At 36.6% G+C, this 20,294-nt stretch overlaps 1 long non-coding RNA gene and 1 pseudogene across 1 annotated transcript; one reads left to right on the top strand and one right to left on the bottom strand.

Annotated features, from left to right (window-relative positions):
• Positions 1 to 1,992: 1,992 nt before the first annotated feature.
• Positions 1,993 to 20,012, bottom strand: LOC136387140 (uncharacterized). The gene is made up of 4 exons (XR_010748086.1): positions 19,941 to 20,012; positions 6,714 to 6,861; positions 6,408 to 6,498; positions 1,993 to 2,087 (listed from the first exon to the last, which is right to left on the bottom strand). It is a non-coding gene; the product is annotated as an uncharacterized lncRNA (long non-coding RNA).
• On the top strand, positions 2,831 to 4,523 carry LOC136387139 (large ribosomal subunit protein uL18 pseudogene; annotated as a pseudogene).
• Positions 20,013 to 20,294: the final 282 nt, after the last annotated feature.

The following is a 20,294-nucleotide window of genomic DNA, read 5'->3' as shown; positions in this document are numbered from 1 at the left end:
TGCCTCAATCACCCCACTACGATTTTATCACATGCTTTAAGAAAATTTAAATAAATAATTATCAGATTAATATTAAATCAATAATCACAATGAGCTTTAGTTTAAAATTCATCAGTGAGCCTCACCAGGTGGTGGTGCAATGGATAGAGCATCAGCCTGAGATTATGAGGACCCAGGCTTGAAAGCCTGAGGTCCCCAACTTGAGCGTGGGTTCATCCAACTTGAGCTCGGGCTCATCAGTTTGAGCATGGGGTAACTGGCTTGAGAGTGGGCTCACAGACATGACCCCATGGTCGTTGGCTCAAGCAACGGGTCACTGGCTCAGCTGTAGTCCCCCGCCCCCCAGTCAAGGCACATATGAGAAAGCAATCAATGAACAACAAAGGTGCCACAACTATGAGTTGACGCTTCTCATCTCTCTCCCTTTCTCTCTGTTTGTCTGTCTTTCATTCTTTCTTGGTACTAATAAAATCCATCAATGAATAATAATTTACTGAGTGAGCACTATATTAGGCACATAAAAAACTTAACTACTTAATATAATGGGCTCAGAATAGAATGGATGACTTATTTGGAAAAGTGTCATCTCCTCATCTAAGTATACTTATGGAGTGGTTAGATTGCCAAAATATCAGGGATGACCCAGACAGTTTCTAGTTCTACCACAACAGATACTCATCACTTTTGCAATAAAATAACATAGATCCAAGTCTGCAGATTAAATGAAACATTTTTCCACCTATATATCCACATTCATCCAAGAATTATAGACAAATGCCATTATAAAGAGCCTCTGCATGAAAGAAGTGTCATAGTGCAAATGATGTGGCTTCTCCTATGTGATGAACTCTAGGTCTTGCTTCCATTTCCAGCAAAATGGCAAAATTCCCAATAGCGGCTCTAAGCCCAGAGCTAATTTCTCCTCTGTGGGAAAGGCAATGTAAAATCTACTATACAAAATTCTATATAAGAAAACTGTGCCTAACCAACTGTTTCAGAGAAGAGAAAAAATTATTATATAAAGTCCTAACATGATGTTATTTTCATAATACAAAGCTAAATTATAAAGAAAGCTAAAATAATAAAGAAAGAAAAAAGCTTGGTCAATTTCCTGAGCTTCATGCTAATATAGGTCTTACTTAGCATTTTCATAAGTGAACTGAAAAAAAATTCTCCATATGTTGAACAGAAATAAAATTTTGCATCTAAAAATATATTTAACTGTGTAGACAGGATCAATGTAATTAGTAAAGGGTTTGTGAATGGGCAGAAAAGCAACAAAGATTATTCAAAGGTATACAAAGACTTGTAGAAAAAATTTAATATATTGTATATATTTATGATAATGAGTTATGCAATACAGTGTGAAATAAGATCCAAGAACCTTATAGATCTGTCAGTGAAGATATCAACTAATGCCTGCTGCACATAAAAATACTGGGCCTCATCCAAAAGAATATTTTAAATATGACAGGACATGTTTTATCCTATATATATATAATATCATATATATATATATCATGTGGCTATAACTAGAATACTAAATATAGTGCTAGTCACTGTACCTTAGCAAAGGCTTAATGGGCTAGAAATGGATAGATATGTGTTTACTTATATAAATATAATCATATATATATTAAAGAAAAAACAACTAAATCTAATACAAATACCCTTATGATCTTGAAAAAAATGAAATACACAGTAAATATATATATATATATATATATGTCTTTGAGGCTTAATATATATTAGTATGGAATTCAAATAATGCTATTTTTTCATTGTTTATTCCACTTTGGTCTATTTGAGGGAGTTGTCTTTGTTCATGTTTACCTTTGTCTTGTATGATTTTCAGAGAAAAGGCAGAACTTAAATTTTCGACCACTTCCAATGTACCATGTTCTAGGACTAAAGAATAAGTTTTAAAAAGAAAATTTTAAATATCTATGTAGAAAAAAAAAGTATTTTAAGTTGCCCTAAAAGTTAATTTACCTTTCTTCACTGAAGCGACGCCCGATCTTGACTTTACACTTGTCCTGGGGGAGGCATGCTGCTAGTAGAGGAACTGTCCGCAACACTTTGCTTTCCTTTAATTAAAAAATTAATTAACATGTAGATTTTATTTTACTTAGACAAACACAGTTTTAAACATTTATGATGAACATCTGATTCATAACATACAGAATTTTCACGTCTTTCAGACCAGTTTTTAATAAAAAGAACTATAGTTTCTCTGATTTATCAGTAGTAAATATACTACAGATACAGTTTTTAATTCTACCTGGGTATGTTTAGAGGTTGATCAGAACAAGATAACATCAAATCATGGTTAAAATAATAAAAAATATAAGTTTGGCCTGACTGATGGTAGTAGTGGATAGAGCATCAACCTGGGACACTGAAGTCCCAGGTTCAAAACCCCAAGGTCACCGGTTGGAAGACAGGCTCATCTGGCTTGAGTGCAGGGTCACAAGCTTGAGCGCAGAATCATCAACATGATCCCAAGGTCGCTGGTTTGAGCCCAAAGGTTGCTGGCTTGAGCAAGGAGTCACTGGCTTGACTCGAGCCCCCTACCCTGCCATCAAGGCACATATGAGAAGCAATCAATGAACAACTAAAGTGACACAATTACAAGTTGTTGCTTCTCATCTCTCTCCCTTCCTGTCTCTCTCTCTCTAAAAAATAAGTAAATTCATGTTTAACTAAATTCAATTATTTATTCTAAAAAACTTTTTATTCCAATAGTAATTAAATTTTCTAGAATGTAATCTCGAAGATAACTGCCTAGATATTTATGCCCAGAAAGCAAGGAACTGTTCAAAACTAGACAATGGAGCATATCAATGGCACACAGAAGCCAATCTTAAAGAGCTCCCAATGGCCAAACTGGAACATTGAGCAACAAAATAAGTAACACAGTATTTGGATTATAACAAAGTATAAAATATAAAGCCCAAGCTGACACAAATAAGTAAATGGGAGAAAAGAGACAAACCTTCCTTATAGAAAGAATTTCCAATAATAAATATAAATACTTCCCACTCAAGGGAGTGGAGCTTAATCTCTCCCTCCTACTTGAGTATGGGCTAAATATATAACCTTACTTCCAAAGAATAAAGAGGATGGACATGGAAGAAAAATTACTTTAGAGTAGAGAAATCTGGTGACCATTTCTATAAATTCCATTAACTATCACAAGCATTTCTTTTCTTCAATGTCCTACCATCCAACACTAAAAACTACCTTTCATGTCACAGAATTCTATGCTTTATCTCAGTAGAGTAAGGTGATTAGCTATTCTGCCTTAGCCTCCTAGCTTTCTTGGTTATCTTCATTTACAATGCTCAGTCACTCTCTGGCTTTCTTCATTGGCCCAAGTAGGAATATCTGCTTCATCAAATAAGTAACAGAGCCCCTTTCTACTCGGCCTACCTACATCCAGCCCAACATTATCAATTTATATAATTCTGTTTATATGTATCTTCACAGTGAATACTTTGACTACTGTAAAAAATGACAATGCCCTTAAAGAATATCAAACACTACTTACATTAGGAATATTATTTACTCAGCAAATTAACACACAGAACCATAATGTTACATATAAATTTACTATAATAGGTAAAAATAAATAAATTTATAATTAAATTACTTTAATAACAGAAAAGAAAAAGTATTGCACCCCTCTCCCCCCATCCCCATGGAAGCTGTTCTGGGCCTGCATGTTTGTAGTGAGCTATGGGCATGAGTCTATCTTTCGCAGTAATTACATTTTTAAAGTTGTCTCAAAAATAAGACCTACTTCAAGAGACGCAAAGTGAAATTTAGAAGATGAGGAAGAGAGGGTAAAACCAGTTACTGTGCCTGGAAATACATGATAATCAGGATAAAAATAAGTGCAACACACCCAAATACAGGATAACAGTTCATGTAACCAACAGAGATATCATTTGTTAGATTGCTTGTGCCCATATAGAAGGATGTATGAAAGTCTGTGCAGCTTATGCTCATGAACTCCCAAAGCGTGCTCTAAAGGTTGGCTGCATCACATTGTACTGGTCTGGTGCTGGCCTGCAGGCTTCTCAACAGACTTGAAATGGACAAGATCTCTGAAGGTCAAATGGAGGTGACTAAGACGAATACAATTTCGAAAGCACCAGGTTGATGGTCAACCTGCTGCCTTCACCTGCTATTTGGATGCAGGGCTCTCCAGAACTACTACTGGAAATCAAGTTTTGGGGAGGTGTGAATAGAGTCTCGTCTATCCTCATAGTACCAAATGATTCCCTGGTTATGATTCAGAGAGCAAGGAATTCAATGCAGAATTCCTTGGAAGGAATTCTGTACATTGGAAGCACATCATGGGTCAGAACACTGTAGGGTGTATATGTTACCTACAGAGAATCAACATTAGAGTAGCTAAAGTTAAGAATCAAATCAGTAATTTCGAAGATATAGCAGAAAACACCCAATCAGAACAGCAAAAAAGAAAAAAAGAATCGAATAATATGAAAAGATTTTAAGGGGTCTCTGGGACAACATCCAGCATACCAACATTCACAACATAGGGGTGCCAGGAGGAGAAGAGAACAAGAAATTGAAAACCTATTTGAAGAGTGAATGACAGAAAACTTACCTAATCTGGTGAAGGAAGTAGACATACAAGCCCAGGAAGCATAGAGAATCCCCAACAAGTTAAACCAAAAGAGCCCCATATTAAGATACAACATAATTAAAATGCTAAAGGTTAAAGATGAAGAGAAAATCTTAAAAGTAGCAACAGAAAAGCAGTTAGTTACTTATAAGGAAGTTCCCAAAAGACTGTCAGCTGATTTTTCAACAGAAACTACAGATCAGAAGGGACTGGCACAAAATATTCAAACTGATGAAATGCACAGACCTACAACCAAGATTACCTAACAAAGCTATTATTTAGAATCCACAGACAGATAAAGAGCTTCCCCAACAAGAAAAGCTAAAGTTCATAGCCACCACACCAATATTACAAGAAATATTAAGGACACATCTTTAAGAAGAAGGGAATGAAGATTAAAAATACAAATAATAAATTGGCAATAACTACATATCTATGAAAAATCACTTCAAATGTAAATCAAGACATTAAAAGACATAGGGTGGCTAAATGGATAAGAAAACATGACCCTCGCATATGATGCCTACAAGAGACTTACTTCAGATCAAAAGACCAAATAGACTGAAAGTAAAAAGTTGGAAAAAGGACATTTCATGAAAATGAAAACAAACAAAAAAGAGCTGAGGTAGCAATACTTCTACCAGACAAAACAGACTTTTAAGAAAGGCTATATATCAAGAGACAAAGAAGGACCCAGCAATTCTACTTGTGGACATTTATCCGAAAAACCCAAAAAACTAAATCGAAAAGATCTATACACCTATATGTTCATTGCATCATTATTTACAATAGCCAAGATATGAAGCAACCTAAGTGACCACCAGTGAATTAATGGATAAAGAAGTGGTGCAAATATGCAATAAATGAAATGTGACTCAGCCATAACAAAGGATACCTTGCTATCTGCAACAACATGGATGGGCCCAGGGGGTACTGAGCGGAGTGAAATAAGTCAACAAAAAAAACAAATGCCATATGATTTCACTTCTATGTAGAATCTAAAAAACAAAATATACAAACAAATAAAACGAAAGCAAATTCATAAATACAGAGAACATTTTGACAATAGCCTGATGGGAGGGGGGTCGGGGAGACAGATGAAAAAGGGGAAGGTATTAAGAAGTACAAAATGGTAGTTACAAAACAGTCGTGGGGATATAAAGTGTAACATAGAAAATATAGCTACTAATACTGTAATAACTATGTATAGTGTCAGATTGGTACGAGATATATCAGGGTGATCTCTTCATAAGTTAAATAAATGTCTACTCACTATATTGTACACATGAAACTAATATAATACTGTATTTCAACTTTAATTGAAAAATAAAAATTATTATAAAATAAAAACAGTAGAAATAAAAACAAAAAGTTGAAAGTTACTTCTATTTTAACAAGACATTAATGAGTATAAACTATGATCAAATCATTTAAAAAGCAATGGTTTTCCTAGCTCTTTATTCACAAAAGTCTCATTTTTCCTTCACCCAAAATTGTTGAAGTTGCAAATTTCTATACTATCCAAAAATAACAGCTTTTATAAAATAACATCATTTTATCTATTTCCAAAGCATATGGCACTATACTACCATATAATATATAAAAGAAACTATTTTCTCCCAAAAAGAAAGCATTTCTCATTGATTAATTTCCAGAAATGCTGAAGGGCTAGGAGGAATGAGTATGTTCATCTGTGTCTTTCCTCTTATACAATAATATTCTATTTGAAATTCTGTTTTTTACAAAATCTTACCTCTGCCGGATGATGAATTATGTACAAGTGGGTAGAGATGTGCAGAGGATGCACTGGTAGAAATGGACACAAACACACTTTCTGAGGCCGGCTAAAGGGCAGAAAGAAAAAGAAATGTTTACAATACAATTATAGGGCAAAAACCTAAAACTTGAACATAATCCAATTTCATTTTATAAAGATCTGCTAACGTTGCTTTCTTTTAAAATGAAACACTAAGAATGAATTTAATCACTCAGACTTTAAATATGAGAATTTGGGAAAAGATTCAGGTAAATTCTTTACCATCTATATAGATCAAAGTACCTGAAAATATCTTGTCTTAGTTATCTGTAGTAGAAGCAAACTCGTAAATCACCACCACGGTCTTTTCATTCATGAAGCAACACATTCCAAATCAAGAACATATCTCATGTCAAAGAGAAACCTGGCAACTTTTCTAAATCATCTGAATCTGAAGTGGGAGGAAACAATATGATGATAAATATTAGAACAGAATTATTACCACCTAGAAGAGAGTTCTAATCAAATTTAGGCATCGATCAACAGAGAGAGTTGACTAACTGTGAAAAGAAACCCAAATAGCAGCCACCAAACTATACTTGGCTAGAATTATATCCACAGAGTGTCCACCTATTTTCTCTTTTGCTATTGTTGATTTTGTTGTTTTTATTTTACTTACTTTTTAGTGCTTTACTGCTGTTTCAGTACCATTTAATACTCATTAAAAACTCAGATAAAATAATAGAGTGTGACTCCCATCTGAGTCTTCCATCCTAGAGCATTCTCTCTAGGGGTAACCAATAATCAGTTTCTTGTGTGTCCTTCCAAAGGAATTGTAGGAACATATATGGATATTTCACCATGAAATCCTACATTTGATATGTGTGTTTATGGTACAAAATTCACCAAGCACCCATATACAGTATATGATGAAAGTAAATTTTCACAACAGATCACCAGTACAGACATATAACATTACAGTAGTATACACGTGAATGTTCTAACAAAGGGAATTCACAACAGCATACTAACTACTACAAAACTGGCCACTATCATTTATTTCTGTAATTTTCCTTATGCAGTTATAGCTTAAAGTCAGAAATGTTTATATTAACAAACCATAAAGTGTGAGTAAATGAGTTCAATTATATCTACTACCTTATTTTACAAGAAACTGTCAAACCCATGCTCCTGCTTAAGAAATTATCTACATGGTAATCTTACAGAGAGGTATAAATGTATTTTACAATATGACCATACTCCCCTCTCCATCATCAAAACTAAAATGGATGATTAACACACAGAAAACCAATATACTTGCTTTCCAGTGACACAGGAAATGATCTGGTATCATTACTGTGCCCTACACTGAATTTCCTCTCAGGAATGGGAGCAGATTTTAGGAATAAATTCATTCAGTAGTCACAAGAAGAGTAAACACAGAAAGGAGTAGAGAGTGACTCATTTAACTAGGTTTATAGACAAACACATCAAGGGCAATGATTGGAAACGATTCTTCATTCAGTGGAATAAAGAGAATGAAGCACATTAAACTTCTAAAATTTTAAGTTTCTGACTTTTTCATATGAAACTATATGACTGAAATGTGCAGTTATCAGTAAGATTCTTTTATAAAATGTAATTTCAGATCAGATGAAGCCATTTAAAAATTCAGAATTTAATTTAATATAAACTTAAGTATCTGTAAATTGTATGATTCTAAGAATACAAAAGAATGCAAACAAATAATAATAAGTCAAATGACCTAGGCAGGAAACGTCGGTATATCAACAGAGCCAAAGGACAGCAAAATCCAATCAAGTCAACAGGCTGGGGGGGAAGCTGCAGATTTCTATGGGTGGCAGAAAACTAGGTAAATAAATAAAAAAAATAACATCTTTAGCTCATTATATAATGGTGATGTATAAGTCCTTAGTATGATAGTTCAGACAGTGCAAAGACTGCTCTGATATTGGTAGTTTTGAATTTCAAAATTTCATCTCTGATCAAAACGTCTGTTCAGAAAAGTAAGGAGAAAAAACAGCAACAACAAAACCTGTTACCTGGGATTGTAATTTCCTTACTGAGGAGATATCTTTGAACTTTAGGAATATTGAGTTCCACTTCCAGGATGATAGGGAATGTTGCTTCACAGACCCACTCCACAGTGAAACAAGCAACTGACAAAAATTATTTTTAGAAAACAACTAAAGTCTGGAAATTGTCTTAAGGGCATATTTGAATAAACAAAAAAACAGAGAACGAGATAGGTAAGCAGAGCACACCTGAAGTCAGAACAAATCTCAAAGAGGAGCCACCAAAACTACCTCTACCACAATGAGTATCAGGCTGCTGAGCAATTTATGCCAAAGAGCAGTGTTTTTCAACTACCAACCCATAATTCACGGACTGGTCTGCAAGAAATTTCATGCCAGTCAAAAAAAAGTTAATCACTCTGATTTTATATGAAGATTGTAGACCTTAGTTGAATTTGCTTATGCTCAGAGTAATTTCTGCCTGAGCAGTCCCTGAAATAATTCTCCTATTTTCACCTGTCCCCAAGTGTAAAAAGGTTCAAAACCACTGCCCTAGGGCACCTGCATCAAAATGTAGAACAGTCATCTAGTAATTAGTGGAGCCTAACTGGCAGGACCTAACACCAAAAGAAGAAAGCAGCTTTCAGAGAAAGATCTGAAAAAGAGACACTCAAAGAGAACCCTGCTAAAGCCACTGTAATAGTGGTTTGCAAAATTGGGCTAATAAAACAAAAACCTCAGAATTGTACACTTTAAAAGGATAAATGTCATGGCATGTGAATCATATTTTAATAAAGCTGTTATTTCAAAAAGTGGAAAATGGAATGGAAAATGAATGTTCAACCTAACTAGTAACAGAGGCATTTTTATCAGTGTTTGACATGATGTTATTTATTTGAAGGTGGGTTTCCTCTATACAAAGTAAACCACATGAGGGCAAGAACCTGGCCTACATTTTCCACTTTTATATCTCAGCCTCTAGTATAGTGGGCTATCAATAAATTCTGATGAATATATGAAGGAATATCTGGATGCCTTTCTCCACCATATAATTTCTTAACCTATTCCTTCATTTTCTTACATATTGTTGGGCAAATGAATTTGTAAAATTTGTATTATTTGAGTAGGCTCACTTTTATTGTTAAAAATGGCCCTGTTCTATGAAATTGCTAATTACCTTCCTGCTTGGGAAGGTCCATTGCTATGCTAATGTATGCTGGAGGAATGGTTTTTGACACCAGAAAGGTTTAAAAAGGAGAGAAGAAGAAGAAGGAGGAGGAGGAAGAAGGAAACCAAGATGGCAGGGTGCTGAAGAAGCCAGTTTGTGCAGAGAGAAGGGAGAAGATGTGCAGATGGGGAAGCAGAGGTGACTGAGCCTGGTGGGGGCCTCTGATTCAAGGAAAAACAGGAGAAGATTCTCCAGGTTGTGGAACCGAAATGTGTATGTGGGTTTGGGAGCCGTAAGTGAAAGGGAAGTGCTTTTCCCTTTGTGTATTTGCTCGCCTGCCAGTGTGAGGCAGAATAAAGGAATAGCCCACCATTTTTTGGCTCCACTGTTCCGTCTGTCCGAATTCAATGAGAACCTACACCTGCAGGACCACAACAGCAGCGACTGCTGGCCACACACATATCAAATACAGATCTCTTCTTCAATTCCTCTCTAATACTTAAGCAATTCTTTATTAATTTAAATGAAATTCAGAGTCTCAGATCGTCCTTTGTTATCATTTGTGATCATTCTAGTAAGGAGTAGTACAGGAGGCAAAAATAATTACTAAAGAAAATATTTACTAAAAAAAAAAGAAAATATTTACTAATAAAAAGAGCTAAGCACTTTATATGTAAATACTGTAATAGTAGTTTGCAAAATTGGGCTAATAAAACAAAAACCTCAGAACTAATTATTTTGGCTTATGCTTTGACATGCTCATAAAACATCATTACCTATTTATTTAAAATCATGTCTCCTTTATTAACCTAAGTCTAATTTCACTTACACCAAACTAAAAAACTATAGCTCTTTAGAATATTCTGCATTACAACTGATCAACTTTATATTTAGCAAGTTACTTTACAATATGAATTTGTGCTTATTTGTGTATAATTTAACAGCAATTTTCCTCATAATTTCCTCCTCCACAATGATCTGTATACGATGTGCTGATGATTAGCTTTCAAAATGTTAAACTATCTCCTACCAAACTAGTAGACAACTGTACAATAATGCCTCTCCTCAATCTAAAATCTTACAAGGCCCTGGCCGGTTGGCTCAGCGGTATAGCGTCGGCCTGGCGTGCGGGGGACCCGGGTTCAATTCCCGGCCAGGGCACATAGGAGAAGCGCCCATTTGCTTCTCCACACCCCTCCCTCCTTCCTCTCTGTCTCTCTCTTCCCCTCCCGCAGCCAAGGCTCCATTGGAGCAAAGATGGCCCGGGCGCTGGGGATGGCTCCTTGGCCTCTGCCCCGGGCGCTGGGGTGGCTCTGGTCGCGGCAGAGCGACGCCCCGGAGGGGCAGAGCATCGCCCCCTGGTGGGCAGAGCGTCGCCCCCTTGTGGGCGTGCCGAGTGGATCCCGATCGGGCGCATGCGGGAGTCTGTCTGACTGTCTCTCCCCGTTTCCAGCTTCAGAAAAATACAAAAATAAAAATAAAAATAAAAATAAATAATAAATAAATAAATAAAATCTTACCAAAATTCTTCCTACATCCAAACTTAACTCTTAAAGATTTAAATATTTCAAATTAATACTGGATTAAACGATTTATAAATTCAGCAAATTTTAATTCAAATAGTATTGTATGCCCAACTTATGTGCCAGATTAGGCACCTGGGACAACAAAACAAAGATTCCTGTTCTCGTGGAGCTTATTCGTTCTGGATGTGCCAGAAAATTCCTTCCTTCCTTTAAACTTATATAGTTCACAGGACAAAAAGTAACAGAAAAATTACACATCAAAACACTGTTTATAAATAATGAACATTAATTTAAAATAATAACGAAACTGCTTCTAGAATTTGTATAGAATAAGAAAGGAAAACTGATAAGTGAACAAGCATCAACTGACAATGCCATTATCTTGCTATGTCATCTTGAGTGCATCACAGGTTTTCCAAGCTCTTCCTTTAAATAACTAGAAATAAAGTACCAAGAAAGTTCTAGGGAATAACTACTGAATGAATTGTAGGCAAATGTTATAAAACTGTAATCACTTATGACTATTATTTTTCAGCTCATGTATAACAGAATGACCTAAGTAAGAGCTGAGCTCTTTCCCTCTTCCCCATGTATAACACATTGGAAATGTATTATAAGTACTGTTTTCCATCATTGTGGTTTATTTTCTTTAAAATACATATGATCTAATTAATCTTAATTATATTCCTAAAATATAAATGAAATTTTCAAATAATTTCCCTGAGGAAATTTTATAAAATAAGCTTTTATTCTTTATTTTCTCATTAAGGATTATAGGAATAAATATGTAGGATTCCTGTCAGACTAGATTGACAGGCTTCTGAAGTGAAATCTGTAATACAAGAGTAATCTGTCTCTCTGGGCATGCTATCTCTGATAGCCAGAAGGCAAATGAAATGAAAGCTGAAATGTGACCAGAGATGCTAGAACCGATAAAACACATTTTTCAAAAATTTAATAAAATTTCATACATAATATTCATTGAAAATGACTTTTCTCCTAATACTAATTTTAATCAAGAAAACCTCACATAGACTAGTGAAGGTTTACAAGAATTATGAGTTTTGAAAGATTGCTTTTACCCACTTTAAAGAAAAGCAAATGTACAATAGAACACAGTAAAATAGTGCACCTCAAATTTCTCAATACTCAACAAAATTTTTATAGTCTCAACAGAGTGAAAAAGCAAAGAACAAAGAGTTTTATCACCTTCAATAGATTAGCTGAATAGAGACACTCCATTACACATAAAAATGCCAACAACTTGGTAATTTTAAAACAAGCATTGAAAAGCTAAACACCACAGTGCCCTCTACTGTCACTGTAAAGAAACTTAATTTGCACTACAAACTGTAGTTTTTAAATTTCTGAACTATATTCAATATAATCAATTTTTAAAAGGCTCTTCTTTATTAATTTATTATGGTAAACATTTACGTCATAAAAGAAGAAAAATAGATAACTTCTACTATGTCTGATTGCTTCAAATATAAATAACAATATTATCATACCTCCCCAAATTATTTTTATCACTACACTTTTCCGACTTCAAGAGTAGAGGAAGGATAAGCTTAGAAAATAAAATCATTTATAGGAAAGGAAGCAAGTCTATAAAGAAAATAAGTATCTTTAGTTGAGACTTTCAGAGACTCGTGCCCAGACCACGCCTAAAGCAGGGCTCTCTAAAGTAAGTTAAATAAAATGACCCAATGGGGTATAAAAGAAAAGAAAATCACTTCTATTTATAATTAAGTGTTACTAATGATTAGTATGTAGAATAACAAACCCTCCTTGGATTGGTATAGTAGATGATAATGCATCAAGATATGTGGTATCCTGATAGAAAAGGAGAAGTTCTATAACATGGAGTGTTAACAATGGCACTCGCAAAGAACTATATACAACCACAAAGAATCTATATTGAAAAAAGTCTAACTACACAGTCATTATTAACAAATACATGACAGAGCTGTTTCTTATATCTAGTTCAAACCCTTGATTAGAATTAAAAATCTAATCAGATATGATATGAACTTTAAAAAGTAGAAATTATAAAGATTAACTGTACTGTAGATTCACATTTCACTATCGTTAATACTGAACCTCACCATAGGTATACATTATGCCTCAAAATAATGGGTAATAATAATATGACTCCATCACAATTAGCAAGATATTTGTAAATACTTTATTTCATACTAGCTCTTCCTTTGTATATCTAAATTTGTCTGTTTTATGCAGCACCTCATACATTAATATATAAATATATAAAATAAATGTATATAACCACATAGATATGTAGTATAAATATTAGAAGTACATCTTATCTTTTTAAACCAATTATGACATGTAATTAAAATAATTTAATCTATAAATAAGAAAATTTTAGTGTTATTATAATTAAAGAACCCTTCAGAGGAACCAGATGCTTGAAAAACAAAAGCCTTGTGTAAAAAAATGACTACCTATAGCACTTACATAAAGTACCTACTGTTAATGACAAAGTGACAAATCAACTGTGACCGAGGATCTTCCACAAAGTAATCACCTATATTGTTAAGCCATTATTTACTTTATCCTCTTCTACAGAAATACAAATTTAAAAATAGCAAACATCTTTCTTAATAATAAATTAACTTAATGACTATTCCCTCTGCAAACTCTTATATTTTCATAATTTGTCTTAAATACTAGTTATTTATACATCTTTTCTCTCACACTCAATTCACTATAAATTTTAGAGAGAACAATTTCTTACTATTTTTCTATAACCCAAGTTGTATACTTATTGGATATTGGGTAATAAATAAATAATGACTGAATAAATAAAGACTATCCACATGATTTACCAAAGTGAGCTTCTAGGTCTGTGTGTAACAGAGTCTATGCTCCTTATCTACCTGCCAACTACAGAGAACAACATAACATCCTTCCTGAAATCAAGAAGTCAAAGATTAAAGTGGTTCCTAAAACCAGCTATCCCATCAGTAGAAATATTTTACACTTTTGTGTAACACATGCAAAATTATTTACTATAGAATAAATAAAGAAGGCTAAAAATGTCCTTAATCTCTGAATCTAAAAAAACAAAAAAGGCCCTGGCCGGTTGGCTCAGTGGTAGAGCGTCAGCCTGGCGTGCGGAAGTCCCGGGTTCGATTCCCGGCCAGGGCACACAGGAGAAGCGCCCATCTGCTTCTCCACCCCTCCCCCTCTCCTTCCTCTCTGTCTCTCTCTTCCCCTCCCGCAGTGAGGCTCCATTGGAGCAAAGATGGCCCGGGCGCTGGGGATGGCTCCTTGGCCTCTGCCCCAGGCGCTAAAGTGGCTCTGGTCGAGGCAGAGCGACGCCCAGGAGGGGCAGAGCATCGGCCCCTGGTGGGCAGAGCGTCGCCCCCTGGTGGGTGGATCCCGGTAGGCCGCTTTCGGGAGTCTGTCTGACTGTCTCTCCTCATTTCCAGCTTCAGAAAAAACAAACAAACAAACTACCCAACCATGGAAAAAGTTGACTAACAGCAAAACAAACAAATGTCATAAATAATAATAATGATATGTCATGGAGGGGAAATGAAAATGGGAAAAAGGAGGAAAAAGAGGAAGGGATGAAGGAAATAGAAGAAGAAAAGAAAAAAAGAGGAGGAAAAGGTAAAGAGAAAGAAATAAACATAAATTAGACATTTTTATATTACTGTGCTAAATATTTTATGTATGGTGTTGGGCAGATAAAATATATTATGCTCACTTTGTTAAAGATGGGGCTGCCCACATGGAAGCCTGTTGCCCAGGTGATATTAATGTGTGTTGAGGGTGGGCTGTGGGCAGGCAGGATCCTTGTAGCCTGGGGCTTGGTTTTAGGACTAAGCCTTTCCCACCCTTTTCGTGGTACAATCCCATCATGCCTCAGATAAGTGACTTTGTATTAGAGACTTCCCTATTTTGTATATTGCTTTAAAGGTTTTTATTTCTACACTATAAAATAGGGGCAGAACAGGAGCTTGCCCTCTTGGTTCCTGAGATTAACATTAGAGGGGAGAGCAGAGAGGAGAGCAGAGAAAGGCCACGTGGAGAGGCCAGGAGAAGCAACCAAGATGGTGGAGTGCTGAGTGAGAAGCCAGTTTGTGCAGAGTTTGTGCAGGGAGAAGGAAGGAGATGGGGAACAGAGGTGAATAAGTCTGGTGAGCTAGAAACCATTGATTCTAGGAAACTCGGATAAGTCAGTAGCTTTGTGAGCACTGAGTGAGTGAGTTTTGGAGCCAGTGTGTGTTTTTACTTGCCTGCCAGGTGCAAGCTAGGATTAAAGTTGATGGCCCGCCAGTTTTGGGCTCTGTTGTTTCTTTACCGACTGTCCGAATCCAATGCGAACCTGCATGGACCAGGCTGCTGTGATGGTAGCCCTGGCTACTGGTTTCACATATGGCCAGGAGCCATCATCATGGCCATTCACATGTAGGTTCCCATTGGATTCAGGCAGATGGTAAAAAAATGAGAACCTGCATGTGGATAGCGACGACAGCCATGACTATTGGCCGTACATAAACATACTTCAGCTTCAAGAGGATAAAAATCAGAGCTACTCTTGTAGGCTTAGTGGCTCCACTTCAACTGGTGACTACAACTACTTGCAAAATAAATCCTAAGTTTTCTTCAGCAAGCGTTAAGTGTGGAGCAAGGTCAAGTGCTTGCATGAGCTGGGAACCAAATGCGCTGGAGCTGGAGACCCAATTCTGCTACTTACTTGTTACCTTGACCCCTCATCATTTAATAATATCAGCTCTAGAATAAAGTTACAAGGAATATCGTACATAAAATACCTAGGCCTGATAGGTCAGCTGCAGATGATCCGTGCTCAATAAATGGGTACTAAATACATTGGTGTGTTCATTATAATCCGTATAATTTTGTACTTTTAAGTAGAAAACACTGGAGAGAAAAATGTCTGTCTCAAGGTCTAGCTGTGTCAGTTTGTGTGTGTGCTCTCCTTCCTGTTTCCCTCCCTCAGACAGATTTAAAATATATATTCTGTCTTTAGACATTATTCCATTATTCTTATTACCAGTAATTTGCAAGTGCTTCTACCTTTTGTCCTCAGGCTCTTAGCAATAGCCACAGAATATAAAAGTATACTTAAGATGACTAGCTACTTGACTGGAACGAGGCCCTAACTCTTCCTACTTAAGCCTTTCACCACTGTTATCACCTTCCAGACGGCATTTTAAATAAATAGAGAATAAATTAATAGCTAACATCCATAGAAGTAAAACTTGTCACCCCTCCCCGATCACATATAAAAATACTTTAGTGGCTGATATGTTGGGTTCTAGTGCATTAGGCTCAAACCACTCAACAAAGCTTATCTGGCCCCTTCCAGTGTAACAACCAACCTGTGCAGCCTCCTCTCTCACCTCATTTCCTCCAACCTCTCCAAGTACATTATACTCTAGACACTGCACTTCTGTACGTGCTGTTCCTTCCAACTAAACACACTTTTCATAAAAGCTGTATCTTGCAGTAACAAATTAACTTGAGATCTTTTAAAGAATATTTCATTCATGTTTAATACAGTTGTATTTCTAAAGAGCATGTTCTATTGAGAAGTTAAATTGACTTTGAACTTCCTGAACAAAATCATATTTTGGAACTACCCAGGCTGTGACAATTATAATAATATGTTTAGAGAAATGAATATTGTTTTAAATAAATGGCCAAATAATTGTGACTTACTAATCACTCAAATCTAAGGTACTTTTTAGTTTTTAAAATTATTATACATAAATATAAAGGTCACTAAGGAGACTAATAAAACCCTTACAGTCTAATGAAATAAAATATAAAAAGCCATCAATTAGATTATATTTTATTGATATTCACCTAATTTTTTTAAAAATTTTCTTTATTAATTTTTAAGGGGGAGGAGGAGGAGGAGACAATCAATTAATTCCCGCATGTGCCCTGACTGGGAATAGAACCAGCAACTTCTGTGCTTCAGGACAATGCTCTAACCAACCAAGCCATGCAGCCAGGACAACTATCACCTAATTTTATGGATAACATCAATTAGTTTATATTTTATTGATAATAACTAATAGAAGATATTTCTAGAATTGTATTCTAACCAATTAAAACAAAGAAAATGCACAGCATGCCAATAGGGAGAAGAGCTTTTAAAAGGTAGAAAATTTTAGTAGGAAAAGCAAAGTGCAGAAATGTTGGCACACATCATAACCCTAAAATATCAACTAAGTGTAACAGAAAACAAGATAAACCCTAGCAATTCATTTTTATTTTTTAAAAAGCAGATCAGGTTAGGGGGTATGGAAGGATAAAAATACAGAACAAAGGATTTTTAGGACATGAAAATACTCTGTATGATACTACAATGGTACGTATATATTACTAGAAATTTGGTCACACTTAAAATATGCACAACACCAAGAGTTCACCTGAATGTAAACCATGAATTTTGAGTGATAAAAATGTATCATTATACTTCATCGGCTGTGATAAATGTGCCACTCTGGTGGGAAATGTTGATAATGAAGAAACTATGCTTGGGTAGGAGCAAAGCCTATATGAGAAATCTCTGTAACTTGCACTTCCATTTTGCTGTAAATCTAAAACTTCTCTAAAAAAATAAAGTCTATTAAAAGAGGAAAGCAGATCAGAAAAATTAGAAATCATTGCTAAACATAGGAGACTAATTTTTTTAAGGTTTACTCTGCACTTATAATTAGCAGTTTTAAACAGACTAAAAACGGCATGATAAAGCTAGCATGATAGCCTAGCCCTGGATTTATATTTGAAACACTTTTCTTTCAGAATTTTTAAGTATTATCTCTAAATACTGTTAGAAAACTTGTTTCAATAAATCGTATTCAACACTCCTTCTGTTCATAGACTGTATACAGTCCCTTCTTTGACACGAAGTATTAATCATCCTCAAAAGTTTATTGACTGTCTATTATACATAGTACACTTAGAAAATATAAAAAGTTCCTTACATTCAAGATTCCTTCTCTGAGGTCTTACAATCCAGCCCTCGGAAACGGTCAAAATGTGCAAAGTAGAACACTCCAAGTCCTCAAGTGGCACAGACCTTCCATCAGTCTGTCCTGTTCCCCTCCTGGTAACACTTTCCTCCTGTCTGGATTCTCCTCCTTTCAAAGTTCAACATAAGTGCTCTCTCCTGAAAAATCTTCCCTGACACCTTCTTGCTATTTTCTATCACAGCAACTCTTTCCTTCATTGCAGGGGTTTTTTTTAAACCATAATTAACTATTTGGTTTCTTGTTTACTGCTTTATTATCTGTATCCACTAACAACCTGAATAAACACTCCATATGGACACAGATGCCACTGTATTACAATTGATTAGCAAAGCACTCATTAAACACTGGTTAATGGAAGGCATAGATCTGGTATTCAGGATTAAGGTATGGGCCAGAGCAGCAATTTTCAACCAGCGTGCCACCAGAATTTTTAAAACATGCAATATCTCACATTTTGTCAAATGAAAAAAATCACAACAGCCAATACAATTGCCATCTGGTATAAATCAGTGAAAATTATACCTATTTTTTTTATCAGATCAGTAAAAAATATATTTTTTGGTATGCCACAGAATTTTAGTAATTAGTTTGTGTGTGCCATGAGATGTAAAAGGTTAAACACTGGTAGGCTAGAGATATTGGTAATAACTTACTCATGGAAACTGGTCGGATCACTTGTATGAAGTGCGTGGAGTTAGAAGAGAAGAGAATCTAGGATCAAGACTTGAAGAAGCCCAACATTTACAGTTTGAGTAGAACAGGCAAAGAAGACAAGGGAAGAGAAGTCAGATAAATCAAACAGAAGCCAAAGAAAGAGTGTTTCAAGAAGTGAGTATTCAACTACAAAATGCTGCCAAGAGATCTGGTAAAAAGTGAACAGAAAAGGATCCATTGGGTTTCATATCATGGAGATTACCGGTGACTTTAGCAAGAATCATTGCACAACAGTGTAGGATCTGATGACAAACTGTAGTGATGCGGAGGAGTGGAAGCAGAGGCACTAATGGTTATAACTGTGAAGGGCAACAGTGAGACAGGTGATAGATGGAGACCTTCAGTAACCAAAGAATCCTGAACACCCAGGAAATAAAGAAAACAGTACATCTGAATAGCAAAAAAATTCAAACAAGCAGGGAAAGCAGCCCTTCAATCCTTTAGTGCACCAGCACAATGGGGTAATCCTGAAAAGTAAACAATCCGCACATTGCGAGCATCCAATAACCTTAGCGGCTGGTGGCCTTGCCTGCTTAATAAATCGTCTCTTCATTAGACCTTAAGTGTCTCAAGAAGGGTAGAGACCTTGTCTGTTTAATCCATACCTGCATTCCCCGGACCGACCTCTGAATACAATCTTAACTACTGTCATAGCCATTTGGATTGTCTCTATCTTCTCATTCACTTTGGGTTTTTTGTGAGATAACTGTCACTTATGCAAACAAGTGTGAACTATTACAAGCACTACTGTTATTAAGCCTTGCTTCCCCATCAGACCCTTAAGTTTCTTGACAGCAGAACTTAGGTCTGCGATTCACATGACACGCTGAGTCTTGCAGGAAGTGAGGCTAAATAATAACGAACCTAAATAGCCGGCTTCTTCCTAAAAAGCTGTGACAAGTATTTCACAGTGATTACAAGGTCAGCAATCCGACCCGCCACCCCAGGCGCTGAGACGCCAGAGCCAGCGCTCCTCGGGGCCGGGTCGCCGCAGCCTCCTCCGAAAGCCGACCGGCCCCAGTCCCCGCGCTCCGCCCCGCGCTCACCTGCAGCGGCTGCACTCGGGCCTCCGCTCAGCCGGCTCCACCGGCAGCTCCCACAGCCCGTCGGCACTGGCGCCGTCTGCCTCCTCGCCCGGGTCCGCCGCCGCGGGCGCTCTGCCGCTTTCCCGCTGCTCCCACTCGTCCAGCGTCTGAGACCTCCAGGCCTCCGGCCGAGCGACTGGGCACCTGGACGTTCGCGCCTTTCCCTGCGGCTCCATGGCCGGCGCTAAGACCTCGAGGCCACACTGAGGCCCCGCTGCCGCCTGAGGGCGCCACACGCTGGAGAAAACGGCTCGCGCCGCACGGCGCCACGCACGCACGCACGGCACGTACGGGGAGGGGGCGGGTTTCCAAGGT

This window comes from Saccopteryx leptura, unplaced genomic scaffold, assembly GCF_036850995.1.
Source record: "Saccopteryx leptura isolate mSacLep1 unplaced genomic scaffold, mSacLep1_pri_phased_curated manual_scaffold_114, whole genome shotgun sequence".
Lineage (NCBI taxonomy): Eukaryota > Metazoa > Chordata > Mammalia > Chiroptera > Emballonuridae > Saccopteryx > Saccopteryx leptura.
Note: the sequence above shows the minus strand (reverse complement) of the source record. Positions and strands in the feature narration are given on the sequence as shown.